Source organism: Oryctolagus cuniculus, unplaced genomic scaffold, assembly GCF_964237555.1.
Source record: "Oryctolagus cuniculus unplaced genomic scaffold, mOryCun1.1 SCAFFOLD_35, whole genome shotgun sequence".
NCBI lineage: Eukaryota > Metazoa > Chordata > Mammalia > Lagomorpha > Leporidae > Oryctolagus > Oryctolagus cuniculus.
In genome coordinates this window covers 1,951,605-1,960,681 of record NW_027208301.1, presented here as the reverse complement: position 1 = coordinate 1,960,681, position 9,077 = coordinate 1,951,605, and the positions used below count along the sequence as shown (strand labels likewise).

The following is a 9,077-nucleotide window of genomic DNA, read 5'->3' as shown; positions in this document are numbered from 1 at the left end:
TCTGGGGGTGAGTGAGGCCAAAGCCAGGATCCAAGAACTCATTCCAGGTCTCCCTCATGGCTGGCATGGACCTGAGTGGCTTAGCCTCCAAGGGCAAACATTAGCAAGATGATGGGATTAGAAGAGCCAGGACTCTGTCCTAGGCATTCTTGTAGCTAAATGTGGGTGTCCCAAGTGACAGCTTAATTGTTGTGCCAAATACCAGCCCAGCTAACTTTGTTGAGGTATTTTCCCTCACAAGTCTCTTTTTCTACTTAGAAGAGGGAAAACTGATTTTTCTTTGAAAAAATTGTCAATTAAACAGGGAGATTCTCACAAACGTAAATGAGATACACTCAGTATTATATTAAATATATTATTTGAAAGTTTGCTTTTAATAAATTCAGGAAAGTAAGAAAATAATAGATTGTGGTTTGGGTACAAATAATATATCTAAACCGAGCATAACATGAGTTTTAACATCTCTGCTTTAGAAGACATTTACAACTACATTGAAGTTGTGTAGAAGAGAATGATATAGAATTAATGAAAGCATGAATGCAGGAGGTCAGATTCTTCTTTTCCCCTCAGGCTTCAATGCAGGACCACCAAGTCCGTATTGCAATGTTCAGATACACTATGTATATTTTCACACTGTTTTTGTCTGACACTCTCTGAATCTATGTTGGGATTTCTTCCCCAAGCCTTCTTGAATCTGTAGAAATATCACAGCATGATATAGCTCCATCCCATTAAAACACTCAATAATGGATACATGACTCTTCCTTAAACTTTATATGAAGAAACACAGAATAACTCACCTGGAAGCATTTCAGAAAATGAGATAAACATTCAGGGAAAAAGCATTTGGCATGGTAGTGAAAAGACCCACATTCCATGTTATGGTACCTGGGTTCAAGTCCCAGTACTGATTCTGATCCAGCTTCCTGTTCATACACAAGCAGGTGAGCAGCAAGCTCAATAGTTATCTCTCTGTTGCCAGCGTGGTGGATTCAGAATAAGATTCTGGCTTCTGACTGCCCTGGCCGGTCCCAGCAGATGCAAAGACAATCTCTCTCCCTCTGTCTCTCTCTCTCTATCTGTGAGTGTGTGTGTCCCTCTGTCTCTTAATCAGTATCTGTTTTCAAATGAAATTTTTTTTTTAAATTTGTTTATTTGAAAGGGAGAGTCACAGAGAGGAGGCAGAGAGAGTTTGAGAGAGAGGTCTTCCATCCACTGGTTCGCTTCCCAGATGACTGCAACAGCTGGAGCCACACCAATCTGAAGCCAGAAGCCAGAACCTATTCCAGGTCTCCCACACGGTTGCAGGGACCTAAGGACTTGGGCCATGTTCTACTGGCTTCCCAGGCCATAGCAGAAAGTTGAATCGAAACTTGAGCAGCCAGAAAACAAACCGATGCCTATACTGGATGCCGGCACTGCAAGTGGTGGCTTTACCGGTAACACTATGTCACAGTGCTGCCCCATGAAATGTTTTCTAAAAATGAGAAACATCATGGACAAGAAAAGTATTTTTTCTTAAGCCATCAGGGTCATGTTCAGCATCTTTACCTACATGTGGAAACTGCCCAAGTCTTCCAGAAGCTGCAATCATATCTTAGCTCAGTCTTGAGGGAAAAATGCTCTTGTTTTCCTGCAGGTGCTGTGCATACATCACTGGGAGTAGCAAGCCTGTGCTTGACTCCTCCAGGGTGAGTTTTGGTGCAAAGCTTACTGTTTAGCGGTGGCTTGCTGCCCCCTGCTGGCCCTCTGGTGGAACTAATAAAGTGTTTGGCAGATACTGACAAATTGTTTACAAACTTTCAAGACCCTACATAATGATGAATAGCAAAGTTAAAGTGGTCACAACTTCCCATTTTATAAAGCTATAGGAATGGAGAGACTGAGCCTCCTCTAATCTCAGCTTCAACTGTATCCCATTACCTTTTTTATATGCATTTCATTTCCAATCATTTCACAATGTTTGCTATTGTCCTTTGTGATTTGTTTCTGTAGCTGCTAGGAGTGTGTTCTTATTTTCCACATATTGTGCACTTCTCAAATGTTCTTCTGTTACTGATATTCCAGGTGAATCTATTGTGGTCATAGGATGTCCTTTTTTATTTTTATTCTTTTAATTTTGTTGAGGTTCTTTTGTGATCTAGCAAAAGGTCTTCTGCAGACCATGTTCTGTGAGTACTTGAACAGAATGTGTATTCTTTTGTTCAAGTACATGGTCAAGTTGCTTTATCCTTTCCAATATATTGCAAACCTGTTCTGTCCATTATTAAGTGACATATTTCTGTCTCCTAATATTAATTTTTTAAGAATTATTATATCTAATGCTGGACTAGAGAGAGAGAGAGAGAGAGAGAGAGGCATTCCTCTGCTGATTTTCTTTCAAAATCGCTACAAAGCTGGCCAGTGTTGTGGCGCAGTAGGCAAAAACACTGCCTGCAGTGCCAGCATCCCATATGGGTCCTTATTTGAGTCCTGGCTGTTTCAATTCTGATCCAGCTCTCTGCTATGGCTTGGGAAAACAGTGGAAGATGGCCCAAGTCCTTGGGCCCCTGCACCCAACTCCAGCCATTTTGGCAATCTGGGGAGTGAGCCAGTGGATGGATGACCTCTCTCTCTCTCTCTCTGTAACTCTTTCACATAAATAAATAAATCTTTTGAAAGGGTGGGCTAGCCAGGAGCTGGATCACTAGAACTGCCAGAACTCGAATGAGTGCCACAATTGGTGGCTTTACTCCCTATGCCACAGTGCCCCTTCCTAATACTAGTCTTGACCAGTCTTTTCTCTATGATTTTTGTCATTTTATTTCACTTAATGTTGGGCTTATTTGTTAGATGCATGCATATCTAGAATTAATCTTATCCAGGTTAATTGACCCTTTTATTACTCTAAAATGTCATTTATCTGTAGTACCTTTATTTTAGAGTTTCTTCTCTTATTGGAATGGTCAGCAAGTATATACATCTCTTTTATAATTACCTTACATGGCATATCCATATTTCATGCTTTAACCTCTAATACTTTTGTATTAGAAGCACCACTGTTCTGGTGCTTAAGGTTCATTTACTCCATGATTCTGGCTTTTTCAATTTATCTTAAATATTTATTTTATTTTATTTCATTTTGAAAGACAGATACAGCAATCATGAAGGGAGTACAGTCCAGAGTAGGCAAAGCAGCCCCTGGTACAAATCACCCCTGTGAGCTGTCTTGCTGCTTCCTGAATATTTCTTTGAATCAGAAATAACCTGAGCAACTAGTTGTTGACCTGGTGTCATTGGCCTAAGGAGTTTCAGACTGGCAGAAACCAGATTAAAATTCCAACTGAAATCTAGGGAAATGTATTTGGTAAGTATCAAACTTGTACATGGTGGTACCAGGTAATATCTCTTTTAATGTTTTGTTCAGCTGTTAGTGGACATTGGTTTTTTTGTTTTGTTTTGCTTTCAAAAGATTTAATTGATTTGAATGACAGAGGTACAGAGAGAGAGGGAGACAGAAAGAATTTCCATCCATGGGTCACTCCCCAATTGGCCATAATGACCAGGATTGGGTTGGTTCAAAACCAGGTATCAGGAGCTTCTTTTTCCACATCTCCCACATGAGTTCAGGGGCCCAAATTCCTGGATCATTTTCTGCTGCTTTCCCAAGCACAATAGCATGGAGCTGGATTGGAAGTGGAGTAGCTGACAACATAGGAGGTGACTTTACCCATTATGCTACAATGCTGACCCCTGAACATTGCATTTAAGAGAGCTCTCCCTGGGGCCAGTGCTGTGGTGTGGTGCCAGTTTGAGTCCTGGCTGCTCTACTTCCAATCCATGTCTCTGCTCTGGCCTGGGAAAGCCAGTAGAAGATCAGCCAAGTCCTTGGGCCCCTGCACCTGTGTGGAAGACCTGGAAGAGGCTCCTGGATCCTGGCTTCAGATCACCACAGCTCTGGCTGTTATAGCCAATTGGGGAGTGCACCAGTGGATGGAACACCTGTCACTCTCCCTCTGCCTCTCCTTCTCTCTGTGTGTACTTCTGATTTGCAAAAAATTAAATAAAATAGAAAGAAAGAGAGCTCTCCCTTTTGTAGTCAGATATCTCTTCCCTGAGAAATTGCTTTCTTATTTTTTTAAAAGATTTATTTATTGGAAAGATAGAGTTACACAGAGAGCTAGAGACAGAGAGAGAAGTCTTCCATCTGCTGGTTCACTCTCCAGATGGCCGCAACAGCCAGAGCTGCTCCAATCCAAAGTCAGGAGCCACAAGATTCTTCTGGGTCTCCCACATGGGTTCAGGGGCCCATGGACTTGGGCAATTTTCTATTGTTATCCCAGGCCATAGCAGAGAGCTGGATTGGAAGAGGAGCAGCCAGGACTAGAACCAGCACCCATATGGGATGCCGGCACTTCAGGAGAGGGTGTTAACCTACTGTGCCACAGTGCCAGCCCAAGAAATTGTTTTCTAACTTGGTTCTTTTACAGGTCTGGACTAAACAGCAATTGTGATCAGACCTCTATTCTTATTGCCCCTTAGCACTTATTTTCTAAAATAAATAAATTGTATTTGGAAACTACAAAAGAAAAAGCTGTTTTACTATAATGCTGCTTGACCTCCTTAAGACTGAATAAGAAATGGCCACTTAAAAGATCTCTGAATGGGGCTGGGGCTGTGATGTAGTGGGCTAAGCTACCACCCCAGGTGCCTGCATCCCATGTGGGCATGATTTCTAGTCCTGGCTGCTCCTCTTCTCATCCAGCTCTATGCTGTGACCTGGAAAAGCAGTAGAGATTTGCCAAGTGCTTGGGCCTCTGCACCCATGTAGGATACCCAGAAGGAACTCTTGTTCCTGATTAGGATTGGCCCAGCAATGGCCATTGTGGCCATTTGAGGAGTGAACCAGATGGAAGACCTTTCTCTCTGTCTCTCCTTTCCTCTATAACTCTACAGATGGACTGGGTGGAGGCTTCTTGGAAATAGAATTCAGTTGTTCACAGTCGATGGTTACATGTTTCCTCATGAGCTGTCAGTGAGGTCTGCCTTCTGTCATTGACTTTCAGTGGGCTCCTGAAACTCCCATGCAAACACCATTATTCATAGGTCATTCAAAACACCAGCAACCAGTGAGTGTCAGCCAAAATATGAAAATTTTAACTAAGGTCAAAATTATATTCTGTGTATTAAGTACAATGAATCAGAATCATTCTTTTGAGTTTTCTTTCATAGGAAAAATTTTCAAAATTGTAGCTTTAAGGAGCTGGCACTGAGTCATAGCTGGTAAAACCACTGCCTGCTGTGCCATTATCTCATATGGGCACTGGTTTGAGTGACTGCTGCACTTCTAACCAAGCTCTCTGCTGTGGCCTGGGAAGTCAGTAGAAGAGGGTCCAAGTCCTTGGGCCCTTGCACCCATGTGGAGACCCCAAAGAAGCTCCTATCTCCTGGCTTTGGATTGGCCCAGTTCCAGCAGTTGTGACCATTTCGGGGAGGTGAACCAACCAATTGAAGACCTCTCTCTCTCTTTGCCTCTGCCTCTTTGTAACTCTTCCTTTCTAATAAATAAATAAATCTTTAAAAAAAAAATGTTGCTGCTGAACACTCCCCAAACTGCCTGGAGGAACTGCTACAGCAACTTCAAATGGGTTCATTTGCCTGAGACATAGCAAGTCATCCACTGACTCTGGGGTAGTGAAAAGAAATTATAACTTTAGTTATATACTATCTCAGTTTCTTAAGACATCTAGGTATTGTTATATACTATCTCAGTTTCTTAAGACATCTAGGTATTGCTGTTAAGTATAAACGGGGTAAAGCAAATGACATAAATGTTTCTAAATATAAACTTAAGTACTCTTTTTTTGTTTGCTGATAGATCAGGATTTCTCTCATTTGTCAGTTGAAAATGGCTAATCAGAATAAAAAATGAAAGGGACTCTGTGAAGAGGCTGGAGTCTCCCCTATTTAGAGATTAGAACCCAGGTATCTCCTCTACCCAGCACCATTCTAAGGTGGGCTGAGGGGTAACCCCCAGGGGACATCTGGAGGGGCCTAGGCCTGCCACTCCTTTCCTCTGTCCTGTTTTTGGCATGTGATGAAAAATATTGCATTTTGGATTTTTCTTTTCTGTCCTTGCACTTTAAAATCACCTTAACTGTAGCCTAGGGGAAGCTCTGAGGGGCTCACTTAAGAAAGCCACCCAACCCCTCTCTCCCAAGAAAGGGGGGATTTTCTAATAGTGTTTTGAATTAGGCCAGATGCTTTTCCTGATCCCCCTCCTACCACCACCACCAATGTCATGGAGCTCTGACCCCTTTCCTGGGAAGCTAAATGCCAATAAGCCTAGAAAACTAACTTTCCACAAGTCCTTTCCTCTTCTAACCAAGAGCTCAGACTCCTCTCTCCCCAGGTTTCTTTCATGATCACTTAGCACCAACAGGGGGTTCTACTACCTCCTTAGTTGGTAACAGACAAGAGAGGGACTGTGGGGGGAAAGGAAGACTCTGGTGTCTCCCCTCTTTTCCTGCTGGTCTGAGGACCAGGAAAAGTAAGACCCTCCTTCTTTTACATATCCCTCCCTCATTTTCCCATCCCAAGATAGATATATAATTTCTTTGATATTTATACCCACACCTGGTAACACAGAAGATTAAAAAATAGGATCTGTAACAATAATAAAAAATTATTTCTGGTTTAAAAATGATCTGGTTCCCTCCAGGGCAAGCAATTGCACAAATGTCCACTGAGTCTGGACCAGGGACTAGGGAAGGAAGGTCTTAAAAGGTAAAAGGGGGGAGCTACTAACCCAGCCTCAGGGCCCCAACTCTCCAACTCCCCAACTCGGTTGCATTTTATAAAACACTCATCCTCTGGGAATCGGGGTTTTAAAAAATGTCCATGCAGGGGAAGGGAGCCCCTTGAGGGAAGGAAGGTGGTCAACTGGGGCCCTTTGGTCTAGACACAGTGGTGTGGGGAAGGTGAGGTGCTGACGGCTCACACCATATCTCAGGTGGTACCACGCTCTCATGACAGTTTCTTGACTCCTCCCCTTGTGGCACCAGGGGAGGCTGAGCTGATGCTCTTGGGTTGCTGTTGGATTTGCTGTGGGCAGTATTGAGCTGTACTTCATCTTCAGGCATCAGCAGTGGCTGCAAGGCCACTTCCTCTATCTCAGAGACACCAGGTGGGGATTCTTGGCTGCTGTAAGATGTTTAACAGCCCAGATATGGGGTGGTTGGACCTGGTTCAGGGGGCCCTAGTCCCTGGCCCCTTAGGCTTTCTGCCTTCCCCAAATGGGGGACAGCTGGGTGTCCAAGTGGAGTCTTGCTCAGTGGTGATCTCTTCAGATCAGCTAAGGAGGAAGCCCTATGAGGGCATGCCTGAGCCAGGTGATGACTGAATGCCTGAGTCTCCCAAGCCTGGCTCTTCCTCATGGACTGGGAGCTGGGTGACTGGTGCAGCAGCTTCTCTCATCCCTGGAGGGAGGCCACAGATTGTCATAACAGACTGGTGAGGGCTCTCATGTTGGACCTGTTGGTACCAAATGTGGATGCCTCTCGGCTTCCTGTTGCTGGGCCAGGAATACTGACAGGAAGGGAGAGGTGTAGCTGAAAGCTGGGTCTGGCTCAGGCTTCCATTGCATGTCTGATTGGCCAGACTCTTACAGGAGGTGGAAGTGGTGCCTTCTGAATGCATGGACTGCAACTCATCCAGTACAAAACCTGTTCTCTGTGCCGACTTGAGGCTGGAGGAATGAGAGCCACTGGAAAGTGGATCGAAGTGAAAGCTTTTGCCAAAGGTGGGAGAACAGAAGCTCTCGGGTTCCAAGCTGGGCTCTGAGTGGTAACTGGGATGACGGCTGCTCTCTGCAGTTGAGGTTGGCTTCCTCAAACTGTCCCCATGACTAACCTGGTGCTGGAGGAATGAGGCAGGGCAGCTGATGCACTGCTGCTACTATAAGCTGGCCGACACTTGTACATGGTTGGTGTGGGGGGCTGTCCTTGCCCCAAAAGCTGCTATCTCCATTAGTAGCCAGGCAAAGGTGTGTTCGCAGTCCCATGCAGCTGCTCAGGTCTGGCATAGGAGGAGGCCGGGGTTTGGCATTTGCGGACTGGCTCTCTGTTGTTTCCAAGCTTCCCTTAGACTTAGTTCCCCTAAGCTCTCCCTGGATGCCATTATCCATGATCTTCACAGTAATCTGACACTTCTGGCTGAAGGAAGGGAGGTCTGATTACAATTGTCTTCTCTTTCTTTGGTCTTCCCAAATAACTGGGTGCTGGGGAATTGCAAAGTGCATTGTTACAGCAGCCATTGGTGAAGGGGCTCATGCCTCCCCGGAATTTACCCATAACCTGTTCATTGGCTGTGCGTCCCCAGGCCACCAGCACCACATGAAACCCTGTGAGGCCAGCTACAGGGATGAAGAATAAGCCAGCAACACACTTCACTGCCATTGTGACAGTGTGCAGACCCCTGAGAGCTCCTCTATGTGGCAGAGGACATAAAGGAGGCCAAAGCCAAATATACCCATAGAGTGGGCTGTCAAGGAAAGGAGGAAGAGGAAGAAACAATGCTCGTTCTGGCGGCCAATACAGTTGTTCACCCAGGGGCAGGGATGATCAAATTCCTCCACACAATTATCACAGACACTGTGTGGGAACGCCGAGGAGGACAGTAGCAGCGGCGGGTGGCACATCCTTTCATGCACACCTGGATGCCCTTGATCTCCACTGTTTTGTAAAGGGAGCTCGAAAATCTTTCTTGTCCTCATCTTCCTCAGCTTGAGGGAAAATGCCTGGGTCCATGAAGGTGGCCCTTCTGAAATTGGCCAGAACAAAGAGAAACATAAATGCATTGTAGATGGGCACTGCAGGTGACATATTCAGGCTTAGTTCTGGACACATACAAGCAAAGAAGAGTGTTGTAGCTCCCACTAAGAAGATAGCGGCTGCTGAGGTCAGGATGTGTTTCTCGGTCTGAATCTCTATCCAGACTCTGCGGGCATGTTGGAGCTCTGAAGGGACATCTAACCTACTACATAGCCCAGGCCCACACAGAGGCAGAATGGATAAGACAATGGGATAAGGGAACCAACA

At 44.9% G+C, this 9,077-nt stretch overlaps 1 pseudogene; it reads right to left on the bottom strand.

Annotated features, from left to right (window-relative positions):
- Positions 1-376: 376 nt before the first annotated feature.
- Positions 377-8,986, bottom strand: LOC100354161 (palmitoyltransferase ZDHHC5 pseudogene; annotated as a pseudogene).
- Between the last annotated feature and the right edge of the window lie 91 nt (positions 8,987-9,077).